Source organism: Triturus cristatus, chromosome 6 (assembly GCF_964204655.1).
Source record: "Triturus cristatus chromosome 6, aTriCri1.1, whole genome shotgun sequence".
NCBI classification, from domain to species: domain Eukaryota; kingdom Metazoa; phylum Chordata; class Amphibia; order Caudata; family Salamandridae; genus Triturus; species Triturus cristatus.
Window position 1 is genome coordinate 246,074,120 of NC_140589.1, and position 27,362 is coordinate 246,101,481.

Sequence of the window (27,362 nt, forward strand, 5' to 3'; positions counted from 1 at the left end):
AAAGCGGAAACTGCGACCTCCTAAACTAAAACCAAAAATGTCTCTGCTCTCCTCTGCAATTGGGATGCTAAAGAAAGCATTCTTCAGATCGATCACTGAGAACCATGGAGCCGAGGTTGGAATCATGGTTAACAAGGCAGTTATATCAGGGACAACTGGAAACTGTGGTACAACAATCTTATTAACCTCTCTAAGATCAATCACAAATCTGTAAACAGGTGGCTGTGAAGGGTCCGTTCGTTTTAAGACAGGTAAAACAGGACTATTGCAAACGTTGCCTCTTGTCTCTTCAATTACACCATTTTTAATCAAATCACTGACAATCGCTAACAATGCTTTCTGACCTTCGTTGGAGATCTTGTACTGGGGAATACGTGGCAATCTGACATTGGCTTTTAAAGTGACCACATATGGCGGTATTTCCAAAAGACCCACTTCATTGGGACCAGTAGCCCAAAGGACATCCGGAAGGGATGACAATTCAGGTGGCATTGCATTTTTAGACAAATACATTGGGGAAATCACTTTCTTACCTAATGTAAGTTGTACTCCTGAGGGAGAACAATATAGCGTTGCATGCAATCTTTTTAGCAAATCTAAGCCTAGCAAATTTTCACCACAACCTGTCGTTAGAATGAGGGGTGCTTTTAGCTCACAAGGACCAACAGAAAGTGACATAGGACTAGAAATCGGGTTCCTAACTGGGGCGCCAGAAAAACCTACTGAGACATTCATTTCGCCAGACAAAGGCGCGCCAGGGAATTTTGAATGCATGATTGAGCTCTTTGCAGCACCAGTATCCAGCAGAAAGGGCTCCGTTACATTTGCTGTAGTTACTTTAACATAAGGTCCGCTCTGATCCACTGGCACTGAAACGACTCCCTCTCTCTGTCTACGGCGGTCCTAGTAATCATCATCTTCTACATTGTCATCTTCTGCATAATAATCATTATTGTAGTAAGAGGACCTTTGTTTTTAGTTCTTTCATTTTCTTATCTGTTCTATCCTTCTCATCTTTGTCTCTATTCTCATAATACTGTGCAGTAGCCAGTATTTGTGCTGAAGAGGAAACAGCCCAGGAACTTTCTGAATCTTTTAATTTCTTACACAACTCGGGAAGCAGATTCTGCACAAATTTATCAACAAATAACCGTTGGCCACCTTCAGTGCTCATGTCTTGACCACTGTGGTCGATAAACGTTTCTTCAAACCTGGTAAAGAAATCGGACACTGTCTCATCTTTCTTCTGCTTACATGCGGACAGTTTATCCCAATTTACGCGCATCGCAGGCATTATAGTTTTCATGTAGGTAATAATTCGACCAGGGAGTTCTGCTACCAAAGGATCAGGTTTCGCGCCACCAACTTGGCCAGCATCTGCAGCAATGATATTAGCCCATGTGTTACCCAATTCTGCCGCGTGATCTACATTACGAATGGATCCCCATAAAGGCTGTGGAACAACATTCCCAAACAACATATCTATGTCAGCCAAATTCATTACACATGATTCTGCAGTTTGTGATAACTCCTTATAATAACCTGTAGGGTTTTTACGGGGGTCAGGCAATGTCTGCTTAAGCGCTAAGACCTCAGAACGCTTCCAAGGGACATGCACCCAAACACGCTGAAAATATGGCTGAACAGGTGGGTTAGCAGCTAAATCACCAGGTCTCCAAACTGGAGGAACCTCACGCATTGGATATTGGCGTGCTTTTACCTTCTTCCCCACAGGGAAATCCTGCTTAAACAATGATTGCTGACAATCGCCATTTCTGAAGGACAGTAAAGTCGCAACGGCTTTATCTACATTGGGACCCACAATTGTACCTTTTTCAAAATCAAATCGCACTTGACACAATTCCTGTGGGTTTGGGTTTGCACCATTATCCTCCAATTTCTCACAGAGGAATTCACACATTTTGTCAAAGACATACCTCTGTGTTGGGGCATCCCATTGGTGAAAAACGGTAACTACTAATTCCACATTATAAAGTAAAGGGAAACCAATCCACCTACGCACCAGATGATCTAACACCTCTTTCTCGTCGGGACCAGGCAGCTGACTGCGCAATTGCTTACGCTGTAAGGCAGGAGTCGCACTCGATGACCCAAAGAGAGGCGACATTAAACTAGTAACTACATTAGCTAGTCGTTGTCGTGCTGAAGGAGAGGTTGAGGCGAAAACGGGGGGATAGACAGAGGGAAGAAAAACAGATTCAGATACAGGTACCTGGGTAGTGTAAGAAGGAGCGCCAGGGGAAGCCGCTGGCATGTTAGACAAAGTCGCAGGAAGCGCGGGGGTAACAGGTAGCAAAACTGGCGGCCCTTGAGAGGGCTGCACTGCAGGGATAGGAGCCAGCTGAGGAGGAGCTGGCGGCTGCGGGAAGGCTTGCGGCATATTTACTGGAGGCTGCACATTTGTAAGCTGTGGAGGTGCTGTGGCATTTTGCGCATATGGGGGTGGCGAACTTAACAAATGGGACATTAGGGAATCTTTCTCTTTCTCTTTTGTCTCATCTTGCACAAGGGGTGACAAAACAGGGTAACATTTATCAATCCCTAGTTTGCGCTGTCTGTGTAACTGTTCCTTCATTTGTTCCTCCTCAATATCTTTAAATTGCACAGCTGCTTGCATTACTGACATACCTTTCTCTCTCTTATTTCTTTTCGCTAGCTTAATTTCCTTCTGTTTGGCTTCCTTTCGCCATAGGCGGAAAGAATCAAACATCGCCGGCCGGGCTTTCTTTTTAAACAATTTAACTTCCAAATTATCTAAGATATCTGTATCGAAACTACCATTTTGGGGCCATTTTAAAACACCGTCCTTTCTGGTGTATCGGATCCATATTTCATTATATGCAATGGGGCCCACGCCATGTTTTACATAAAGCTCATAAGTTGGAGTTCCAATTGGAGGAACCGGACATGAATCCTCTAACCGGAAATCCCTTCCACAACCCAAACAAAACAATCTACAAAATACACTAGAACCAGGCATCTTCGCTCACTAGTCTAGTTTCAAACGTCAAAGGATTATCGAATACGATAGTCTCGTGAATACACGAGTCCTCTGGCTTTGGGACTTGCAAGCACCAAATCAAAATGATCCCGAAGGATACCAAATTCAAATTAGGAGACGCTCCACTTAAACTTAACTGAATATTGATGATCGATGGCGTCACCAGAAGACTCTCTCGATTGTTTCGCTCTACCAAAAAATCGTCAAGGGTCCAAAACAGGGCGATTAATCAGGGCAGCAGTCTTTCGTAGCCGTCGGTACGCGGAGAACCTCGCAGAAAAGACTTTTGGACCACGTCGACATGCAGGGGTCGATGAAGTGGCGGCCTTCCTCCAGAATTTCCACACGAAGCTCCTCACGAACCTCTGGCTTGGACCTGTACCGCTGAAATCGCGCCGAGTTGGGTGCCAACTGAAGTACTGGGTATTTTAAGCCCAGCGGTGCAGGGGAACACACCCTATGACTTCGGGTTCTTCCTGTTTCACACCTACAGAAACACAGAGTCTTCTGGGTGAAGTCAAAGATCAGTTTGTTGGCTGCAGACCAATTACAGGTATCCTAGAAGTACAACAGCGTGTATGTTCTCAGGAGACTGCTGAAAATCACAGAAACGGGCTTCCCCTTAAATACAAAATATCCTGCTTCAGGCACACATTTCTTGGTTTATGATATGGCCATTACATGTATACATTACAAATGAAAAAGGCAGAGTCATGATGACAATCCCACAGTCCAGTTAATCCAGCCCGTAATTATTTACCCAGCAAGGCTCAGATCCCACATCAGATATCGATAGGCCCCAATAAACATGAGCATCTCCTGTTTGGAAAACAAGCCATAAAGCAGGAACAGTCAGGTGAGAAAGAGATTAGCTGGAGGCTCGTGTAGGATGAAAAGACTTTATGGTGTGTCAAGCCCTGATGCTAATCACAGGTGGCCAGAGGACGGGGAACTCGTGAGACCGGACTGACCTGGGGCAGCGGAGCAAAGCTGCCCAGGTCACAGAAAAGTCAAAGAAAGGCACATGTGCTCTAAAAGGCCCGTATTTGCTTCATGCTATGTAGCCTATGTGAGGGCAACCATAAGATGGCCACCGCTTCTAAAATGGAACCCACGTAGTGATGTATAATAGCGTATACACAGTGCATTCATAGCTAAAACGTTACAAAAGGCACTTGTACATACCGCATTAACCATTCGCGGTTCACTAATACCGGGATAGACAGGGGTAGGGCCCTGCCTCCTACGCGGTCCCAAATTCGAAAGTACGACAAGACATGACCAGGGCCTGGGGGTTGGGGTCCCACTTTGCCTGTGATGGCCTTTTAAATAAAGCAGTATATTTTTTTTACAAAATTACAAAAATAAGAATGAAAAGTTTTTTTCATATTTGAGAGTAAGCAGTGCCACTGCCTACCATTAACACGTGTTTTCACCCACATTCACAAAGGAGAAGGGGTTCCTTTGGGTCTGCTTCCAGTTTGCAAGTGGCTCACCACCTCCTCTACAAGATGGGAAATTATGAAATTTTCGCAACTGCATTCTGGTCACAAAACATTCATACATGCCAGTGCTATTCGGTATTAGGAAGGGATGCCCTTAATATGCCCCTTTCTAGTACCAAATTGCAAAAGCAAAATGCGACCTGGTAACAAGTTTCTGAGTCGCATTTTGCCTTTTGTACTTGGCAAAATGCATTTACCAGTTGCAAACAACCGATGGGCAATTTGTGACCAGTAAGATGCTTCGTAGACCTGGTCCTATTTGCAAGTCACAAAAAATCGGAATTAGAGACTCCTAAAATGAAATGTTCATGCATCTGGACCATTGACTTTTTGGCAGGCTATAAAATTCGCTATTTGCAGTGTGCTGACATTTGAACAATTAATATTTAGATGTGCTTTCGCGGCCACAAATCTTTCCCACTGAACTTTGTTGTGTCTAGCAGGTTATGTCATATTACGATTACAGCAAGTCATATTTATAGATTTCGTAGTGTTCAGAAAAGGAATATTATATTTTGCAAAAAACAAGGAGTTACACTGTGGAATGTGGAGATAAGCTGCTTATGGTGAGTTTGGAATAAAGTGCTTCCTGATTTACTTGCATACTTCGATTTAGTAAACTTCCAAAAGGTTTGTGAAATGTAGTGAATTTAGAATTTACTTAGTCTTGTGATTCAAAGATTCATTGTGTTTTTTCAATTCCATAGCTATGACCTGGCTAATTGTCTCTGAAAATCATGAGTGGTGCACATATTGTTCATAAACGTATTTTGTTAGTAATTATTCCTGAGGTATAAGCGTTCCACCTCACTCTTTGTCATTTATTTCAGAAACTGCACAGGATTTTACTTATGCATCTTCCATTTCCTAAATGGGGCCTGACCTTAATATGAGTGGCAATGGAACATCCAGCCATTAATACAGATGGTCCATCCTCCCTCCTCTGTGTTCATGCCCCAAATTTACAGTGAAGTGAAATGCAGGATTTACAGTGGCAGAGCCGATGTTCGCTCGCATACGGAAGCTGTTGCAGCCGGAGAATGCTTGCTAACACATCACACAACTTTAAATGTGTTTGCCGAGCTGTGACTGAGATGGCGCACCAGCCACATGTGGATGACACCCATCCTTAAAATGAGACCCATGAACTCTAGTATGTTGTTCATTGTGCCATGCAAGCTTCTGTTGGATGAGGTGATTAATTGTTTATGTTTAGCCAATCGTATTTGTAGTAACTTAACTCTTCATTTAAATCAACTATAGTCATAAGGCGGTAGCACATTTGTGTTATGTTATGTTATTAGCACTTATATCGCGCACGGATACTCAAGAGTGTCCCCGCGCGGAAGCCAAATGTAAATGCTACGGAGCAGAAAATAATTGTAGATTAGTTGAAAAGCAGGGTTTTTAGCTGCTTCTTGCTTTCTCATTTACGCTGCCACACTACATGGATGATATCACAGGATGTTTTATGCCTGATGGTTTGGCACTAGATACCATGGGCCATATTATCAAGATCAGCGTTAAAATGATCGCCACATTAGCGGCAGGAAACTGACGCTAAAGCAGCGATAATGGGCTTGATAATATGCCCATGTGAGTTCCCATAGAAGCCCAGGTTCACACGCCGCTCCTTGATAATATGGCCCCATGTTCTAAGGTAAAACAAGAAAAAAAAATTCCTGTCCCGATAACCATATTCAACATCAATTTGTATTCTTAACAGAATGTTATGTTTTGAAACTTTGAAGCTGGAACAAGTTACACTGTTGCAGCCTGATGGTTTGGCACAAGAAAACATGTTCTAAGGTAAAACAAGAAAAAAAACATCCCTCTCCGGATAATCATATTCAACATCAATTTGTATTCTTAACAGAATTGTATGTTTTGAAACTTTGAGGCTGCAACAAGTCACACTGTCATTTCAACTAGATATAATGCATTCATGGACTTGACGCAAGTGCTAAATACATCGCTTTAAGAAATATCTTTTTTGAGCAAATCTAAAGATTTCAGATTTTCTGTGCTCGCTCTGCAATTCCTTCATTTCTATCAGATATTGTTTAGTTCAATAGTCGCCGTTGCCTTCTGAAAACCTTTGAGATATAGACATATTCCTCCTGGGTTATGCGCGAGAATCTGAGACAGAAAATAATACCATTTCACAAGAAACCCATTTCCAGCCATCATTTGCAAGAGTATGAAAGGCTCTTTGTGAGGAACTGGAGAAATACATTTTCATGTAGCACACAGTCTGCCATTTCTTTAGCTAGGAACTGTATCTCCGGAAGAAGAAAATCATGTTTGCTTTCTAAATAGAATATATGAACCTTTGTAAAATATGACTTTGGTCAAACGTTGGTCTACCATAATGTAATGCACGATTATTTGGATTAATAATCAACAGAGCTCTACCTATTTCTGTTGCACTTTACCTGTATTTGGATTGCAGTACAGCTCATTAACCAGTTCAAGTTAAAGTTACAACCAATGCTCCCTTGAAATTCTTCACCAGAAGGCATTTTACAACAATTTCACATTTTACTAAAATCAACGAGACATAGTTTCTGCAGATTTAAGATTTCTCCTAATTTTACACAAACAAGTTAATTTATAATCCTACCAATCTAAGGTATGAGGATATAACTGAGGAGGAATCTCTGAGAGGCACTGCAGAGCTTGCACCCCTCTGACAATACATTTGTTTGTCAGTACACATTAAACCATTTATAATGTATGAAACGTGCACAACTAGGGGCAAGTAGGACTAATATGAATCTCAAAGTTATAGTTGTATTATGGAACGGGTGAGTGGAATGGGTTGGAGGAAGTAGTCATCAACTTCTCGCTGCCTCACCGCTTGATTAATTGAAAACCCTGTGATTGCGGTGACGCTGAATTACTGTAAAGTTGTACCGTTTACCTGTTTTAATCATTTAGCCTCTTAGCCTTTTAAATCACTGGGCACTTTCAACTGTTTCATTTCGGGGGCAATTATATCAAACAGATTGGGCATACTCACTGTTAAGGCTGGTGAGACTTAGTGCCCCCGTTCTGCCGTGACGTTGACGTTTGGGTGGAGGGGCACCGAACACTCCCCATACCTCGGATTCTTCCTGTAAGAGAAGGGCGGATGTCAAAGAGCGCATCTGGACATCAATAAAAGCACACGCTGAGCCGGACGCTCAGCAGACGCATGCAGCAAGTGCGCCACTGGTGTGCCGAAGGTGCGTCAAAGGCAAGTCCGTCCGCGTCCGGAACGTGGCCAGGGCCAGAAATGATGCCAGTTCCAACTCAGATTTCTCCTACTCAAGAGAGGCAATCCTGGCACTTAACACACAAGCAAGTAAGTGCCAAGTCCAGCTACAAACCGCTAAAATAAATGGCCCCCTAACCTGCCTGAAATGCAGATACATGCTCAAGGCGAAACCCAGCCCCCTCCCCAATCATGCCCCAAAGCGGATTTCAAAACAGACTCCAAGCAACTACGCTCAACCTAGTCAATGCCTGATCACTAGCCAAAAACGCACCACACATTTAAGATACACTTGTAAACCTTAAATTAGATTTTCTTTTCATAACAGAAACCTGGCTAAATGATTGTTCAAACCCGACGTTGTGCTATCCCTCCCCCCAGGATATACTATATCCAGCCAAGATACTATACAAAGGGGGGGCTAGCAATAATATACAGGAACACACTGAAATGCTCCAGATTCAACGTCGCAGAACTAAAAGAGGCAGAAAGTATTGGTTTCTGTCTCCAACCAGATAGCTCAATGTCCTTTGCTGGATCCTTGAGCTACAGACCACTAGGGTCTAGCCTCAAGTTTCTAGATACCTGGGGTGAAAGCATGAGCTCCCTGGTGGTTTGATACTCTAACTTAACCATTTTGAGAGACTTTAACATACGCTTGGAATCAGCTGACACCCCAAGTACGAATAACTTTGGAGAGATCATAAATGCCCTGGGACTGAAACAACAGATAGAGGGGCCCACACACTGTGCAGGACACACCCTTGATGGACTCTGTACCAATTCCACCAGTCCTATTGTTGACCCTCCGGTCACTATAACGTGGTCGAACCGCAAGTTTATCCCTTTCAGGATTGACTGCTCCACCAAACAACCTGTGAAAAACTCCAGTCAACCTGGCCTCAAAACGAGACGAAAGTGGAATAAAATGCTAACAAACCCTAACCTGTATGCAACAGCAGAATTAGGTAAACCTACCCTAACAGGGGACCCCTCGACAGATACCCATATGTTTAATACCTGAAAGGCCTCACTATCTAACATGTCGGCGCCTCCCGCCCTTCCCAATAACAACTCTGCCCTCTGGTTCACCCCTCTGCTAAAAGAGCCACAAGGTCAGTGTAGAAGACTGGAACGCATATGGAGGAAAAATTACAAACCAGAAGAACTCACCACCTTTAATCTTTACTCACATGCACCTAAGCAGCAGTAGGCTAGAATTACATGCACATCCACAACTTGACAATTTCTTTGAAAAGGGACCCTATAGTGCTCTCAAACCCGATACCCCCTCTGCTTTTAGGAGGAACAATTGACCCGTCGAGAAAACCCAAAGGTATTCAACTAAGGTCACACCATTAATCACAAAACGGTCGAGGCAGACATAGGTATCCGTTACACATGCAATTACAGAGTCAGAGTAAATATAAATTCAAAAAGTCCACAAATAGATCCAGGATGTAATTCGGTTTTCATTATTTATTTTTCTTTCTTGTATTTTCCAAATGACATTACATAGACATAACAGCCGACACGTGTTTCGTCCATCCGGACTTTTTCAAGGCTTCTTGAAACAAGTGTTTCCTCATGTATTAGGTTGATATGAAGTATCGTCCCTCCTGTTCTTACTGGTGGATTCGTATTATTAGATACATCCGCAACCCATCTAAAATGGATATTGTTCCTATGACCTGTACAATTCTTCCATTCGTTGTTGATTGTTTAACGGCCAGAAAATCACCGTTTGCAGCAGGTAATGATACACCTGACAGCTGGGTCAATAACCGCATCCGCACTTCCTCACGTTCGTACCGATAACATAGGGTCATAGGAACAATATCCATTTTAGATGGGTTGCCTCGACCGTTTTGTGATTAACTCACCACCTTTAAAGCAGCTCTTAAACAATATCATCAGCAAATCAGAATAGAAAAGAGGGCACACTACTCCAATCTCATCAACCAGGCAGAGTCCGATCAGAAAATGATCTTTAACATCTTAAAATCTTTCACCAACCCAAAAGTGTTAGAAAACGAAATTCCACCGTCACAAGGCTGATGTGACCAGATAGCCAAGTTTTCGACAAAAAATTAAAGACCTAAAAAAAGACTTTAAGGGAAATAACTCCTCGTCTGCAGAAGCAGTTGTCCTAGAAAATAGAACGGGGCTCAGCTGTTTCAAGGAGCTTAGCCTCGAACAGTCCCGACAGGCTATTCTCTCATGTAAATCAGGTTCTCCTCCTGATCCCTGCCCCCCAAAAAGTTTACATGCACTCATTGACATCATAAACCCTATCATCAACCAAATAATGCACTTCTCCTTCAGACTAGCAAAAGTACCTGAAAATTGGAAAATTGCTTCAGTTAAACCCGTCCAAAAAAAGAAATCACCAGACCCGACTACTCTCTCTAGTCTCAGACCCATCTTGCTGCTACCATGTTTTGAGCAAAATAGCAGAGAAGTTAGTCAACACACAAATAAATGACTATCTGCAGGAAGCTAACATTCTTCACCCAAAGCAATCGGGTTTCAGGCCTGGTCACTCAACAGAGTCAGTGCTGCTTCATACATCAGAACCCCTTAAAATTTTCCTTTGATCAAGGAAAGAATACAGTACTGATTCTGTTGGACCTATCGGCCGCATTCGATACGGTCTCCTACGACATCCTGGTAGATAGGCTTGCGGGTAGAGACATCTCTGACAAAGCTTTGGCCTGGCTAACTTCTTTCTTGGAAAACAGGAGACAAATAGTAACCTTCGGCAACTTTAAATCAACGGAAAAACAATTTCTCCCTGGTGTCCCACAGAGCTCTCTGCCCTGAGTCCAACACTTCTTAATCCTTATATGATACTGTTGCTTAACCTGATTGCGTCCTTTGACATTGAGTCTATCTCGTATGCGGATGACACTCAGCTAATCCTCACTCTTGGCAAAATTCCACAGCAGCTGAAGAAAAATTCTAGCACTGTCTATCCACAGTCATGGATTGGATGAAAACAAACCACCTTAAATGTAACAGTCAAACACTGGGATCATGCTACTTGGGAAATCCAACATCTTCACTCCCAAACAGTGGTGGCAGACTGACATGGCACCCCCTCCCAACATAGTTGACAGTGAGAAATTTAGGGATTAAATTCGATCATGCACTATCCTTCCACCAGCAGCCCTCTCGGCAGCGGGCATGTGCTTCCACATGATAAAAAACCCTCAATTCTTTTGATCTACTCCCTGTTACAGTCAGAAAAACAGTGGCAGTAGCCCTAATTCTGTCACACTTGGATTACTGCAACAGCCTATACGCAGGTGCGAAAAAAGGTAGTTCTAAAAAGGCTACAGATAGTCCAAAACGTGGCAGCCCGTCTGGTATTAAAACTACTGAGGAGATCTTCAGCCACAGCAGCACCTAAAACCCTCCATTGGCTGATCATACATAAAAGGATTCTCTTCAAAGTCTTAGCAAACAAATTTAGAACACTCAGGGCTACATGACCCAAATACCTAAGGTCCAGAATTAAACCATACATCACCCAATGATCCTGCGATCATCCCAGAAAACCTTCTAACGCCCCGCCTTCCACCTGTTATCTAGAGGGGGAAAGGTAATGGCAGTCCTAGGAACTAAAGCCTGGTATAGCTTGCCCAGCCAGATGAGACTGGCACAGTCTGAACTCATGTTCAAGAAACTCTTAAAGACCTAGATCTTTGCTGCCCCAAACCATATAGTGCTATCAATCATCTGATCTTTCCACCCAACTGTACTCACTAATTTCCTTACCACAGCCCTCCCCGTTTTTGATAGCGCCAAAATGCTCCTCTGAGTGAACGCTGTGCTCTATAAATGCTCTCATTCATTAATTCATTGCATATTTATTATTTGAGTACACAATTCAGGAAAAAGAAAGAACATAAAGTAATATTCTATGCTAATCAATAGTGCACTGAATCATGGTGAAAGTCCAGAATAAAAAGATTGTCATAAAGTTACAAGGCTGGCAATCGTTTTGCAGTCGATCCTATGGATTGTCCAAAATAAAATCACAATGTAGTTCCAAACTTCGTTGCTTTAGGGTTTGTAATCTTTTTTGTAAAGACTCTTTCTTGTTTGTTTGCAGGTTGATTGTTTTTTTCACAAATTGAAATGTAGTGGGGAAGGTTCCATTAATTTGATCTCCAGCCAGCCAACATGCTTCAGTGAATTGACTTCCCACTTTCTCATTGATGTACAAAGCAAAATAAAATATCAAAATATTATCACACCTATGAATTAAAACCTTTATCATAACCAGGTAATGCACCATAGTAAAAATATCTACATCCATTGAATGTCTTATTATTTCTGAATGTTGTCAATCTGATAAGTAGAAAACTACTTGAGTAGCCTTAGGGATGAAGACCATGAAATACATCACTTGCATAAAAAAAATGTAGACAAATTGTGTACGTCCGTTATCAGACTTACCATGAAGTAAACGCAGAGCAGTACGTTAGTTGTGTTACACTTTTATATTTACTAGATGAGTGCAAAGCAACTTATTAGCTCAGATACAAAACATTGCAGTTGTGCATCTTTTTTTTTTTTTTTTTAATCCTCATATCACCGAAAAAGCGTCTGAAATACTTTATAGAGACGCTCTTCTGAACTGTGAACCCTGCGGCCTCTGCATTCGCTTCGGTCTGCAAACCTTACCAGACCCACACCTTTGTTGGTGTCATGGTGTAATCTTTGGACCAAGGAAAGATATTTGAAACCCAAGACTCTACTCCATATCAGAAAGTCAAGCTAAATATTGAGGTTGTTCTCCTTTCCTTGATCTAAATGGGAAATTTTAACAGCTGCCTTCACCTAATCTTCCAACTTTGGGGGCAGGGGGTCCCTCCATTAGATATAGATTTCCCTCCGGACTTTCAGGATCAGATAGAGCAACACCCCTCTGTGTGGGCTCTTCAGCCACTTACTGATTGTATCATCTTCTCCAAATAAAATGAGAGCGATATTCAGGGTGATCTCTCTGCCAAAGATTCCCCTAAAAGCGATCTCAATAATCTCTCACCTTCGGACATTCAAAAAGATATGCAAATCGTTAGCTCTTATACAGTCACATCTTGGGCTCTTGGAAGGAGGATAGGATTATCGTTAAGGAGATAGATAAGATCCCACAGATCAATTTAGATAGACCGATTGTTAGCAAGGTGGAAAAATATCCCTTTAACCATCTATGGAAGGGTCAATCTAATTAAATTGATCATACTCCCCTAACTAACCTACCTGTTTAATGCCATCCCCCTTAGTTTTCCCAAGTTAGGTATCAATAAAATCCAGGGGAAGATCTTAAGCTTCATGCTGGCCAATAAGGATGCAAGGCTGGCATGGAAGAAACTCAAGACATATGCTCATTAAAGGAGGTTTGGCTCTCCCAGATATTAGTTGGTACTGTGCAGCCTTCCAATTTAAAAACATCCGGATGTTGCTTGGGAAGGCTGATGATTCAACCTGGGGGAGGCTTCTGGGTGAAATGGTGAGGAAGAAAGGTGGGGAGGGTTTTTTGTACAAATTTGGTGCTTAAGTATGCTTAAAAATATTGAAGTCTGCCTTCCAATTATGGTATAAGGTTAGGAGTAGGTGAGGTCTTGGCTACTATTCAGACTTTGCCCCAATCTGGGAATTTCCGGGGACCCCGTTATGTTTGAAAGACAGCTTGAGTATACCAATCAGAAGGGCAGGCATCACAAAATGGTCAGATCTGATATCATCGGGGGGCGTCCACCCTTGGGAGGCTTTGAGAGCAAAGATTGGGAATGATTTTTCCAGGTTTAAGTATATTCAATTATCCTCATGGTTTACGTCCGGAAGAAAAGAAGCTTGTGGAGACTGGGAGTTGGAGCCATGGACGTCAATCTTAAGAACAAGGAAGTCTCTAAGTGGTATGAGAAACTCTTGGAGGCAGACGATAAGGAGTGCTTACCATAACATCTAGTTTGGAACAGGGCTCCCCTTGAGTGTGACATAGAGACAGTTTGGGACCACTCCTTGAGGCTCTTACACAAATTTGTAAAATCAGCTAACCTGAAAAAGAATAATTTATTCACCATAAATCGTCTATATTGGACGCCGGCCAAGATAGCAGTTGTACATCTAGAGTAATCTGTTTTACAGAAGGGTTAGGGAGAAAAATCCTTAAAATTAGCTGTGGGGGCTTTTAACAGAACAGTAAATAATGGCATGTTTGTGAGAAACTCGGATGTTTGTGGAGGGGGTTTGACCCCTTCTCAAGCACCAGCAACAATCCCTGTCACAGTGAACAACAAAGTCACTAAATTTACCTGTGTTTAACTCTATGGTAGCTTGACAACAAAAGCAGTCAGGCTTAGGCAACTAAGGGGCAACATGTAAGGTATTTATGCAGCACACAAACAGTAATATAGTAAAAACACAAATGAAAAAAATCCCACACCAAATGAGAAAGATAGTGTAAAATGTAATACATTTTTGACACCAACAGGACAGAAATCTAATCACGAGCACTGGGGACATGTAATTCCAAATATTTATGGTAAGTTTAGCACCTAAAAGCAGAAAGAGCCAATTAGGGTTATCTACTTATGCGAAACTGGCTGAAAGTCACATGTGCAGGAGTAGTGCGTTGGAGCACCGGTTGGATAAAGGGACCATGTTACTCCTACTGAAAAAGTTACCTTCTTAAGTCCAGTGTGAAGAGTGCAGTCAACTGTGAAGGAGGCTGTGCAGAGCTCAGAGAGTGTTGCAGACAGTCGTTTCCTGTAACACGAAGCGCAGGCCTGGTATCAGAAAATGCAATCACTGTAGTGCAAACATCCTTTTGAGTGTCACAGGTGGTCATTGCTGGAGCTGCACATTGGTGGTCACTGTGGCTGTTGATGTTGAAGCACGAAGTGCAGATCTCACATTGGTGGCAATCGCTGATGATCTCTGTAACTTAAGCAGTCGGGTTCACCAGAGCTTTACCTTGGTGGTCAGTGCAGGCAGCAAGATCTTGGTGCGAACAGCCCTATTCATGGTCATGAAGAGTCCAAAGCTTCAGAACTTTTCCCTTTCTTCCAGAAGAAGCTCAACGTATTCCACACCAAGGATTCTAAAAGTGGCATTTTCAGAATTTTAAAATCCAATGTTACCATTAAATATGGTCTTAAATTACAATTACAATGACACCAAACATGACATTTCCACTTGTTCCCTCCAAACAGTTATAACTCATTAAATGCAAAAAGGTAATCCCAATGTTATCCTATGGGAAATGTTGGCCTTGCAATAGTGATAAACACATTTGACAGTTTTTCACTACCAGGACATGCAAAACTTAAAAGTACATGGACAACATTTTCAATACAATGCACCCTGCCCTATGGGCTGTTTAGGGACTACCCTAATGGCGACTTATATGTAAGGGTAGATCTTGGCTGTGTTTTGAGATCGGGCTGTGGTTGAAAGATTAACTTTAAATAAAAACAGGAGATAACTCCACTCTGATGAAATTGTTTGGCAAAGTTAGGAGTTTCTGAGAGAGTGGGGTATAGTTGCTAAGAAGGAACATCTTATTGACCAGCCTCAGGTTCTCAACAGGACATTTTCCCTGGTGAACGCTTTCCTAACCCCCAGCCTCTTGTTTCATACTACTGAGATTGTGAATCTTCCAGCAGGCTCCTAAATGTATGGATGTCAAGGCCTGCATTCTGCCTCCACATAAGCATTTTGGGTTCTGACAGCCTGGTAGAATAGCTCGGGGGAGACATTTATCCAGCTTAACCTAAGAAGAGTAGTTTAGGTGTTTCCTGGAACTTCCTTAACTTAAAAGACCAGGGAAGACATGTAATTTAATAGTTTAGTGATAAGGGAAGTCTAGTGGAGACAACCTTTTGATCCCAAATCACTTCAGCCTCTTGCCTTTAGTTTCAGTGGGTGAAGTAGCTGGCCCCACAACCAGTTTGGAGTGGTTGTTTAGCCGGCAACTGCACATTGGTGAACAAAATTACCTAGGTGTGCCACAATCTTCCTCCAGGGGAAGAAAGATTTTGCCATCTCGAACTTTAGAAAGAAAGGTGCACTGTGGGATACTTTGCTGTGAGGCAAAGTGGATATGCTGCAGAAGTGCAAAGGTTTGCCCTTGGGAATTTTTTGTCCATTGGTAAGAGAGAGGACAGAGTCAGCCTCCACCCACTTCACTTGCTAGCGAAATGGAAGAAAGTTGCATCTTACCCCTATTCCTTCAGAACACTTTATGGGCCTGTGCCAGAACAAAAGAAAAAGACTGAATCTGCTGTCTATTAACTGTGCAGAGATCTGAAGGGCTTCACCTTGTCCACTTGGACCTACACATAAGAAATGGGCTGAAAGATTGTCTGTCTGACTTCCAGTTTGGCTACAGAGATATAACAAGCTGCAAGAGTCCTTTTTCTGGAGTTACCAGTGGACCAGTTACAAGTGGAACTGGACTGATCCTTGCAGGTGACCTTTGCTGAAGTGTGTTCTTGCTCCAGAGTGCTGTCCTTGACAAACCGGGAGCCTTAGAAGTAGAAAAGAGGAACTTCCTGGAAAGTCTCTAAATGCTGGACTACCTAGATCTAAGGAGATTCAGCTGGACATCACAGCAAAGGTGTCAGATTTCACATGGACTTTGTCAGATACAGATTCAGGCTTCCGAGGACCTCAGAGGCTCTGAAAGTGTAATTTTCCCACTTAGAGCTTTACCATCACAAGCAATGGCTTCTGCTGGACATTGTACAGAGTCTATATGGATTTTAGATGACTTTGTTGGATACAGCCTTCAACTTTGCCCAGCTGAAGGATTTCGACTTACATTAAAAAAAAGACTATCAGAAGGTAAAAAATGTGACTGGGACAACCAGCTTGTTGTATATGACCTGCATTCCATCGAAGTCTGTATTAAATTATGCTATGGTCCTGGTCAACCGTTAACCCGGATTTTATGGTGCTTTAGTTTCTCTTTGCACTTTTTGCATTAGAACTTTAGATATTCATATCTCTGATCCTCTTCTTTAGGTTGCATTACTTTTCATGCAATTTTTCTTATTAAAGTTTTCTTAATTTTTAGAAATTGGTTATGTGATATTTATTGTTTGACGTTTTGACTTTTTGATTGTTTTAGTGTTTCAATACTTGAGTCAAACTTAAACCTGTCTGCTCTGTGTCATAGCTGCCAGGGATGGAGCCCCTAGGTTTAAATTATTAAACCTGTGTGTTTGACCTTCCAAGATTTCGGGACCTAATATTTAGGTAGGACTCATATCTTCCACTGTCAATAACCCTTTCTCTTGGAATGTGAAATTCTGTATTTCTACTTTATATAAGGCAGTTGGTGTGTAATTATAATAAAAGATGTTATAACCAAAGAACCAGTGCTAAATTTGTGGAAGAAAAGTAGGTGCCAGTGTCCTTATCAGGAGGCCACTGCAATTTGCAACACCCATGGCCCTTGCCAGTACTACCAATGACAGTACCAACACAAGTACTAACCACGGCTCTCCTACAAGTGTGACAATTCAGGCTATTCCACGTCACCCAAAACTATAGAAAGGCCTGAGCTACAGATATTATATATTTGTAATGTATTTTCGATTTTTATACACTGTTATTGTGCTTTTCTCAAAAATTGACAGACAGCACCACCATTTGGTGGCTTGTATTTACTGCCAGAGTTGAGCACAGGAACCCACAGGCTCAAATTAAGCTCTTGATAGAACAGTTTAGACAGTACTCCAGGACAGGAGTCTAAGAAGTAAGAACAAAGGAGAATGGGGTGGCAAGGAGTAACATTGAAGAGTAAAACCTTAGCAATCATGGAACCTAATTGAGTAGTCAGACCTATCTGTAAAAGATTAAAACTCAACCAATATCATAACACTACAATGCGTGATTGAAATGTAACTTGTGCTCTGAGACTAAATTAAACAGATACATTGGAGAGCAAGATTAGCCTGATACATTTAAACAGTATATTTTTCAATTACAATATGCAGAGCAAGTAGTTTATATTAATTTTAGAAAATGTAGATAACATATTCAGATACATATTGAGAAATAAATATGGTAAGACATGAAAATAATATGGCTTATCATTTTCTATAACCTGTCTGTTGTCCATGGCCTGAGAATATTGGATGCCTATGGAATTAATTACAAAATAAGTATAAGCTGATTAACTTTTATATAATTAGTGTTGATGTATGCAAAAACAAGAAATAAAAACATCTATATTGAAGTAGTATCATAGATATCAGAGTTAAATACCTGTGTGTGTGGTTGGGATATATTTAGATGGGTGTCATGATTGCCACCCTCCCACAGCAGCTGGCACTCCTATTCATGCTCTTTCTACCATTGCATGTGGAATAGAGATTCAATTAAAAAAATAGTCTGCTAAAATAACTCAAATGATCACAAACTCTAATTAAACTGTGGGTGAATGAGAAGTGTGAGATGTGTTCCTTTCTATGGGGTGGGGAGAGTGTGAAATGAGTTTAGAGTAGAAATGTAGTGGTTACATGTAGAGGTATATATTCTTACCTGGCCTAACATTGAGATTCCCTCGAACAGGCAAGCCTTATTGCAGGTCATCGTACATTGTGTCTCAAACCCAGATGAAGTGTCTATGGTTTCTCAGCAGGCTCCTACCACCGCTGTAAATCGTTTCATTTTTTATTCCTGTACCATTATGGACAGCAGACAAAACGAAAGTGAGACAGCACACAAAGAACTGCTGGCCGTCCTGTAGTGAGTAAGCGAGCTCAAGACAACAGAGGGCGACCTTCATCACCATGTCCATTGGCTGGCTGGGCATGTTGTAGCCTGCCTCTTAATTACATGTTTGTTGCTGCTAACACCACAATCTGCTCTTATGCCTACATATTGGTCATAATGTTTTTTCTGTCTCATTGGTGGGATTAGGATTTTCAGGAAATGCGCAACAGTTAGGTTTACGTATTACACTTTCTGCTTGAGATTTGCTTGAAAAAGAGTCTATTGAAGTGGCTGGGATTGGAGTCAGATTGAGCTGTATGCATTCTACAAAGTGCACTTGGTGTATTGTAGGGATGGACAGAACTCCATGGAATCTCAGGGCGTTTTTCAGGAACTCAACGGAATTCTGCAAAGCAAAACTCTGTAAATTTAGTAAACCGGGTTGGGTAACTCTGCTCCGCCAGCGGAGTATATGGAGTTTTGCCTACTCCGCGTTCCATTGCAAACTTGGAATTTAGGCAAATCTCTGACTCCTTGATGGAGTGGAGTTAGCCAGACCTCCACCCTCCTTGAGTAATGTAATGTAAAAAAAAGGCACTTACCTGTCGTGCCTGCCTCCTCCTCACCATGGCTGCTCTGCTTCGACGTCCTTCTTCTTTGATAACCCCTCCGTTGGTACGTCTTGCACGTCATGGCAAGGAGGAAGCAGCCACGGCAGGTAAGTGCCTTTCTTTACATTATAATTACTTTGGGAGGGGGGAGGGAGCGGAGTATCACAGATTTTTTTCCAACTCCCTGGAACTCCACGTAAAGGCAATATGCCTGCTCTGCCCATCCCTAGAGCTTAGCCCACTCCTAATGATTATTATCAAATTGTAGTGGAATACCAATAACCAATAGTGATAGCCCCTCCAAGATCCCAAGTAACATCCTTCCAACCTCCCAAACAATTCATGGTCATTGTTTCAGATCCTTATCAGCTTAGAGTTTACCTATTCTGATAGTTAGTCTTTTAAACAGCATTGACTGTACAAACATAGGGCATCAGTACGATGGCAGTGGGACAGCCACCGTCAGCCCATCAGTGACTGTCCCACCGCCATTGGACCAAGCATTACCCCTCGCCAGATTACAATAGCGGGTGGTTTGTAGGTGGTCGAAGAGACCGACCACCATGAATCAAAAAGACTCCCAGTGGTCTGTCGGAGAGACTTGTATCCCTACAACAATGCTAGGATATGTACAGAGTGTATATTTTGTACTGCGGTGTGTGCAGCAGGCTGAAGCACATGCAGCAATACAAAAGATACACATTGCAACCGCTGTGAAGGTGGTGGCATCATGATTGCGGTTGAGGGACCACCGACAGCTAGGTGAGCAGTCCTGTTTCCGAAGGGATGGCGGTCAGACTTATCCGACCGCCATCCTAATCAGGCCCTCAGTGCTAAGGTCAAGGCTGAAGGTGTTACAGTAGTTTTTTTCTAATATTCAATAGACTATACTTATCTATCCTTAGCTGAAACGTTTGTAGATACAGTTGTCAATTTAACAAAGTATGATACATGATAATTTCTAGACTTATAAAACAAAAATGTGATGAATGGGCTGCTTGAACTAGGGGCTTGATTAGGATGGCGATCAGACATTTCCTGGTGGGTAACGGGATTGCGCAACAACCCCTCAGCAGTCCCACACACTGAATCACAATGCGACCGCCTTCAAGGTGGTCGCAAAGCATCCATTTTGTATTGCTGTGGGGGCTGCGGGCTGCAGCACACACCGGAGTACAAAATATGCACCCAGTGCATATCCCTGCACTATGTGGCAGGCACTAGGGGCCTTATCAGAGGGCCAGTGAGGAAGGAGGATCCGCAACAGGCAACCTATGTCCCTTTAAGCCTGCCTTTTCATTGTAGGAAAAACCACCATGAAACAGCCGATGGGACGGGACATTTTAATCTCAATGTTGTAGGGGTACAAGTCCCTTAGATGGACCGAGGGGCTACAATCAGATCCGCGGTGGTTGGTCTCTCTGACCACCAACCATCAACCCGCAATCCTAATGTGGTTGGCAGCAATCAATATGACGAAAGCAGTAGAACTGCCACCAATGGGCTGTTGTGGTAGTCCCACAGTCATCGTAATTAGGCCTGGGTGGTAATTTCCGTCCCGCTCGCGGAATTTGAAGAATTTGGGTAATTTTGCGTTCTGCGGAGAACGTGGAATTGCCCAAAATTCTGTGTTCCGCAGTTTTGCTGAATTTTTTGCTTGTTTGTTTTCTCAAAATGCTTGTTCGCGAAATATTCCACCCCCGAGCACGCAAACAGCGTTCGCGAACAGGAAAAAAGCATTGCGAACAAGCATTTCCGCGTATTCGAGGAATTTCTGCATGCTCGCGGAGATTTTTTACCGTTTTGCGGCGCTTTGCGTAGCGCGACTACGCAAATTTCGCCTACCTATAATCATAATCAGGCCCTAAGTTATGTGCATTTACATGTGTCTGCATTCCAGTCCATTGTTTTTGCCTACTCTGCCATTCCAGGCAGAGGCTAGCCAACTTCAATTCAGACTACCGTCCTACTCAAACAGGGCCTTGATTATAGAAGGGTGTGAGAGAAAGAAACACCCACGATCACCCTCAAATGAATACACATTGCAAAAGAAATAGATCCTGAGAAAACACAACCCATAAAAAAACGTATGGTAAAATATCCTACCTCTAATCTTAAAGCAGCATGTTGCAAAGAAACCTCTCCTAATTGTGTCACTCAGTAGGGTATCCTAGCCATTAAAATCATTTTACAAAAACAGAACCTACAGTACCACTCATATACGTTTTAAAAAGATGGAAACACCAGTGGTGGTTGCAAGATGAGCATTAGAGCACCTACCAGCCTGCTCATCCTTGTTGCATCTAAGAAGCTGCCATAAAATGAGACAAAACTGTTTTAAGCACTATACCCTTTCACTTACCCTGAGGCATATTCTCAAGGAGTTATTGCCGACTTATCGGCACTTTAGCGCAGCCAAAGTCACGATAAAGTTATCACCCTATTCACAAGCTGGTGTAAACAGCCCATATCACTGGTTTTCCGGCGATAGCATTCTCAAAAACATCGCCACGGATGACCCCGGCAACTATCGCTAATGAGATGCAGAATTGGCGTTCCCAAGCAAAAAGCCGTGACAACACCACTCTGCAACATTCTCAACGAGAAGCCACATTGGTGATAAGACCATAAAACATGCGAGAAGGCGCGTTAGCTGCAGGATTTTGACACCTGCTCTGACCTGGTGCAAAGTCGGATGACAACCGGCACTAGAAAAGGGGGCCCAGACCACAGCCCCACCTGAAGACCAACAGATGCCATGGAGCCACTGATCATGCAGCACGGAGACCCAAAAGGGCCACAACACACACTGCCAACACACCCAGGACCGCCACCCCCATTCCCCCGCTGCCCCCCTCCCCTAGACCACCACAGATGCAGCGCAGACCAAGATAGGGGACCTCCAGAAAACCCACCAACCTCACAGACCCAACACCAGGGAATGTCATTGCCCACTACAGGCTCAAAAGCACAACCATCCTACGCATCCTGACCACCATTGTCCACAGGCTGACGGTACCAACACAGCGGACAACCAACATCCCTCCGCAGACAAAGCTGCTGGCTGTGCTGCACATGTTGGCTTCTGGGACCTTTCAAGCAACAACCGCCAGAGTCGGAGGAGTCCCACAGCCAGCCCAATCAAAGTCCATCACAGCAGTCTTGGATGCCATCATCAGCTTGGTACCCCAGTACCTATACTTCCCCACACTGTGCAGGAACAGCTGGAGACCAAGCAAGGCGTCAACGCCATAGCTGGCTTCCCGCACATGTCAGGGGGCAATTGACTGCACACATGTCCTACTTGTGCCCCCTGGTGACACTGCGCACAATTACCTCAACAGAAAGCACACGCATTCCATCAATGTGCAGGCAACAGTGAACCTCCTGGGAATCGCCACCAACGTCGTCGCCAACTACCCAGGCAGTGTGCCTGACTCCTACTACTAACGACAGTCCATCATCAACCAGCGCTAACAAGATGGCAACAGTAGAGGAAGTGTTGAATTGCAAAGGGGTAAAATGTTCTATTCCCCATCGAATCACTGCAACAGTAGGGAAAGAGCTGGATTGGGGAGGGGTAACATTTACTTTTTCCACTCCAGTCAATGCAATAGTAGAAACAAACTAATTAACTTCAGCATAATAAAATAATTTCAACATAATAAACAATTAAAAATATAAACATGCAAAAAAAGAAAATATAATTATAAATTTAAAATAAAATGCAATACCTGCATATTGTAAAGTTGAAGACATATATTAAATTATCACACATATTCTTATAAGATAAATAGAACCCCATTTCTCAAAATATTAAAAACTAATAAATACATTATTTACATTTAAAAAATACAACACAATTAACACATACAATAATATGTAACATTTTAAAACATAATGACCTACTTTTGAATGAATTACTGAACTACTGAATTCTGTCCTTACTTCAAGGAGAACTGAATTCAAGGCACTGACTCTGGCCTACAGAGCACTTAACCATATTGGCCCTCAAAACCTAAAGAAGAGAGTTCGCAAATACCATCAGTCTAGACCAGAAACAAGCACCCTGGGACCGGTTTCGGGCTAACAGCCCTCATCAGCCAGGCTAGCTTTAATCCAGTGGCAAAGTGAGCAAGGGACCCAAGTCTGGGCATGCCCTACCAACTTAGGGCGAACACAAGGAGATGATGGACGGAGCGCTGAAACCTTTCAGACACTCACCCCCAGTCACAGATCTGGGTTGAATCCATCATCGTTCTTTAGCTCACTTCGCCACCCCAGTTCAGACACAGCTATATGCAAATCAGTCTTGACCCTGTGTCTCATGGGAACAGTCCAGCCCGGTCTTCCTTGAAATGAAAACAAGCATGTTGGGACCAGTTTCTGGCTAACAGCCCTCATCAGCGAGGCTAGCTTGGATCCAGTGGCAAAGTGAGCAAGGGACCCACATCTAGGCATACCCTGCCAACCTAGAGCGAACAAAGCAAAAACAAGGAGATGATGGATAGAGTGCTGAAACTTTTCAGACAGTCAACCTCCAGTTACTGATTTGGGTTTGGGGTGGAAACCATCATCATTCTTTAGCTCACTTCGCCACCCCAGTTCAGACACAGCTATATGCAAATCAGTCTTGACCCTATGCCTCATGGAAACAGTCCAGCCCGAACTACCAAGCTATGTGTTCCCTGGACCTGAAACAAGCCTTCTGGGACTGGTTTCAGCCAGGCCAGCTTGAATCCAGTGCCAAAGTATCACAATATTTAAGAATCAATATTTTTGTTAGGGGTGGGCGGAATTTGCGAAAGCGACTTTCGCAAATTATCGCGAAAATGTTACAAATCTCCGCAAACACACGGAAATATCGCGAAGATGCGGAAGTTTTTTTCCCGCCCGTTCACGGTATTTTATGCGTGTTCGCGGCTCGCCAACTTACCCATGCGGTTGCTTGCGGGCGCGGCCATCTTGTTTTCACTCTTCTCGCGGTGCATGATCGCGAGAAGAAAGACGTGATCACGCGACGCATGACGTTACTGCGGGCGCGAACTGTCGCGAGACAGCGCAAATGGCTACCAACAATCCAACATCTCGTGGAGAACGCAACCGGATCGGGAAAACTTGTCGGCGAACGCGGGGATTCAGGTAAGGCGATCGCGCGCGCGCGAGAATGTATTATTTTACAGCGCGAGCAAGAACCAAATTATCGCTAAACTGCGGAATGCGGAAATTTTGACATTTACGCGCTCTCCGCGGAACGCGAAAATGTCAAATTATAGCAGTTTCCGCGAGCGGAACGGAAATTTAGCCCAGGCCTAATTTTTGTAGGACGATATTTATTTTCTGATATTCTGCCTGAATACATCATGGAGGACCCAGTATCTGACATTTGTATTGTTTTCAGTTATAGGAAAATATAGTTTTTATGTGAATTGATGTGTTTTAGTCTTGTTGATACTTTAGTGTTTGCAAGTGCAGTTTTGTTTGATAAATGTAAAGATCGGATCAATGATCTGATACTATAAAAAACAAGGTATCTGTCCCTCAGTTAGAGGGACCTCAGACTTGTACTATTAAGGTAGAGGTCACACTGGTTGGGAATGTCAGCCAGACTCCGTAGGGGCAGTGAAGATAAGTGGCCCTTAGCTTAGCACTGTTTGTCATATACTGTTACAGAGAATAGCTGAGTGTCTACATTCTAGCGAAAACAAGATGCTGTGTGATTCTTTAAAAAACTTGAAACCCAGACTTCCTATTTACTGCTTCTGCTAAAAGTGTGTATAGCACATAGAAATACAATGTTAGGATGTTAGGAACCTGTTCACCATGTTAGAAATGTTCTCGTTGACTGTGACATGCATTACTGTATTTATCTTTGCATACTGTGTGGTAACCATTCATATTTTATACACTGGATTAGTATTCCAAAATTGACATTTTGAAATGTTCCTCTCCTGTTTCTTATTGCAATTTTGGACATTGTTATTCAATAACAAATGAGAATTTGGTGTTTTACTGTGTCACTGAACCAATCTTGTTAGACTTATTGTTACTAAAATCATTTCCTCTCCAGTAGGGCTCAGCTTCTTTTGTATGGGTTGCAGTCCAATTGGATTTTAATTTGATTTGGGCCATTGAATGAGTTCCTGCTCCAGCACAATTACAAACCTTACCCCACAAGGGATGACCCAGAGAACATTTCAGGAAGGCAAAGAAAATTAAGTTGGTAAGGCAACTTGAGAAATTACACCAGGAGCATACTTGTTTCTGTTAAGTAAGGAATGAATTATTATCAGAATAAATACTTGCAAACGCGAATGTTGTTAGGCATACACTAGTAGGCAGTGCTATTTAAATGCTATCAGAACCCCTTTCAACTTGAAAATGAGTGTTCATCAATTCAGTAGTCACTGACAGCCATCTTGGATTGAGAAAGGAGCCATTTTTTTTTCTGTCAACAGCGCTGGGAGGCCTCAGGGTAGCCATGCACTATATAAATATAATTTCATTCATTCATTAAGGAAACTGTTGTTATACTAAAGATGGCCATTTTAAAGTATGCAAGGCTCTAATAATGCAGAGAGTGTGAAGGTCAAACAATATCCATCACCGTCTTCATGACTCTCACGAGCATTCCCAAAACAAAGCCAGTGGAGATCTTAAACATCCTGTGGTCGAAAGGAGAGCTATTTGAAACTGTCTGCCAACCCTGAGACCCCAGTGTGCCTAGAAGCCCCCAGTATGCCTTCTGTCACACAGAAAGAACCACTTGAGGAACATGCACAAAGAATACAATTCCCAGGAATAATCAGAGGGACTGTAACCTTTCCGACCAATGAGATATTGGAGCTGACCCCACTATAGATGGAAGTCAAGAATAGCATGGATCTCATAATCCAGTTCTATAAAACGAAGAAGAAATTTCTTTAAGGTGTCATATAATCATGCAATAGAAATGAACGAGTTTTCATATTTTTAAAAGTGGCCATCTGAGGTATAGAGAGGTATATCAGTGTCTATAACAAGTTGCACAAGAATCTGAGGGCCTGATTCACAATGGTACATTTACATTTTTGTGTAAGTTGGTATTCATAAAGGGATTTACTAATAGTATCTTTATGGGTGGGTACTGTCCTATCTTTATATGTGCTGAGACTCAGCACTCATAAATATATTTATATTAAATCCTTTTGTGAATACCAAACAATCGTAAACTTACACAAAAGCCTAAATTTACCTGTGAATCAGGTACTAAGTATCAGGATTAAACCTTATATTTTGATGACATGAAGAATATCCAATATTTCCCTAAAATAAGAGGGTTGAGAAACAACACGTTCTTAAAGAAAAAAAGTCAGAGTACTTTGACAGAGGTTTCTAAACACTCACATTACTAGATCCAGTGGTTCTTAGTGAATGAAGGAAAAGGATATATAAACCAGCCATCTACAGTGTTCTCTAAAAAAGGAATTATGTCTTCTTTGTATCCAAAAGATTGTCAGCCAAATCTTTGGGGACTAGGGAATCAATAATAAATTATAGTTATTTTGTGGGATATGATGCTAAAGTAGTGTTAAGTTCACTATTACTGAAAAACACAAAGCCTCCTGTCCATGTCTGTCCATGTCTGTCAGTGTTATTATAGCAGTTACACCCCATTTGTCTGCTGATTTTATGACAACAGAAGTATTCCCTTGAAGTTCGTGCAGGCTTGGCAAAAACAGTAGTGTTTGGATTCAATTTGAGACACATTGCTTAATACTGCCTGGTTAAACAGCTGTACATATGGACCAACTATGGAAACAGAAAATCTATTTGGATTTGTACAGACTAGAGGTAAACACGGAGGAAATTTTGTTTCATGATACTTGACCAATCTTTTGAGTTTGATCTTTCTCATACTTGCAAAATCAATATAAAACAAGAAAGGATCAAGTACAAGAATGGGTGCAAAACTAACCCCTTTGTTAATGACTGCCTCTTGAGAAGGGTGTAGATATATACCAGATATATTTATAGCTATGGACTGAGGTTCAATTGACCTCCTCTTTCTTCTGTGAGTCACTCTCAGGAAATGTTCTGGTCAAATTGAGGTTTGAGCCCAGGTCTCACCTTTTTATCATCCTTCCCATTTTCTGAAAACATTTAGCCTGTGAAATCCTGCCTGGTGTGTAGAGTACACTTGGTACTAATATGGATGGGCCTGGTCAGCCTAGGTCTTCTTTGCTACACGT

General features: G+C 42.4%; 1 long non-coding RNA gene across 2 annotated transcripts in view; it reads right to left on the reverse strand.

The window, feature by feature from the left end:
* The window catches only part of LOC146816722 (uncharacterized), a 232,274-nt gene that overhangs the window by 163,523 nt on the left and 41,389 nt on the right, over positions 1-27,362 (reverse strand). The window contains exons 3-4 of one of the 2 annotated variants that reach the window (XR_014962482.1): positions 14,482-14,897; positions 7,550-7,643 (exon numbers count right to left, since the gene is read on the reverse strand). This is a non-coding gene — a long non-coding RNA (uncharacterized LOC146816722). The remainder of the gene's footprint in view (positions 1-7,549; positions 7,644-14,481; positions 14,898-27,362) is intronic. The other variant, XR_014962483.1, reaches the window with a different exon arrangement.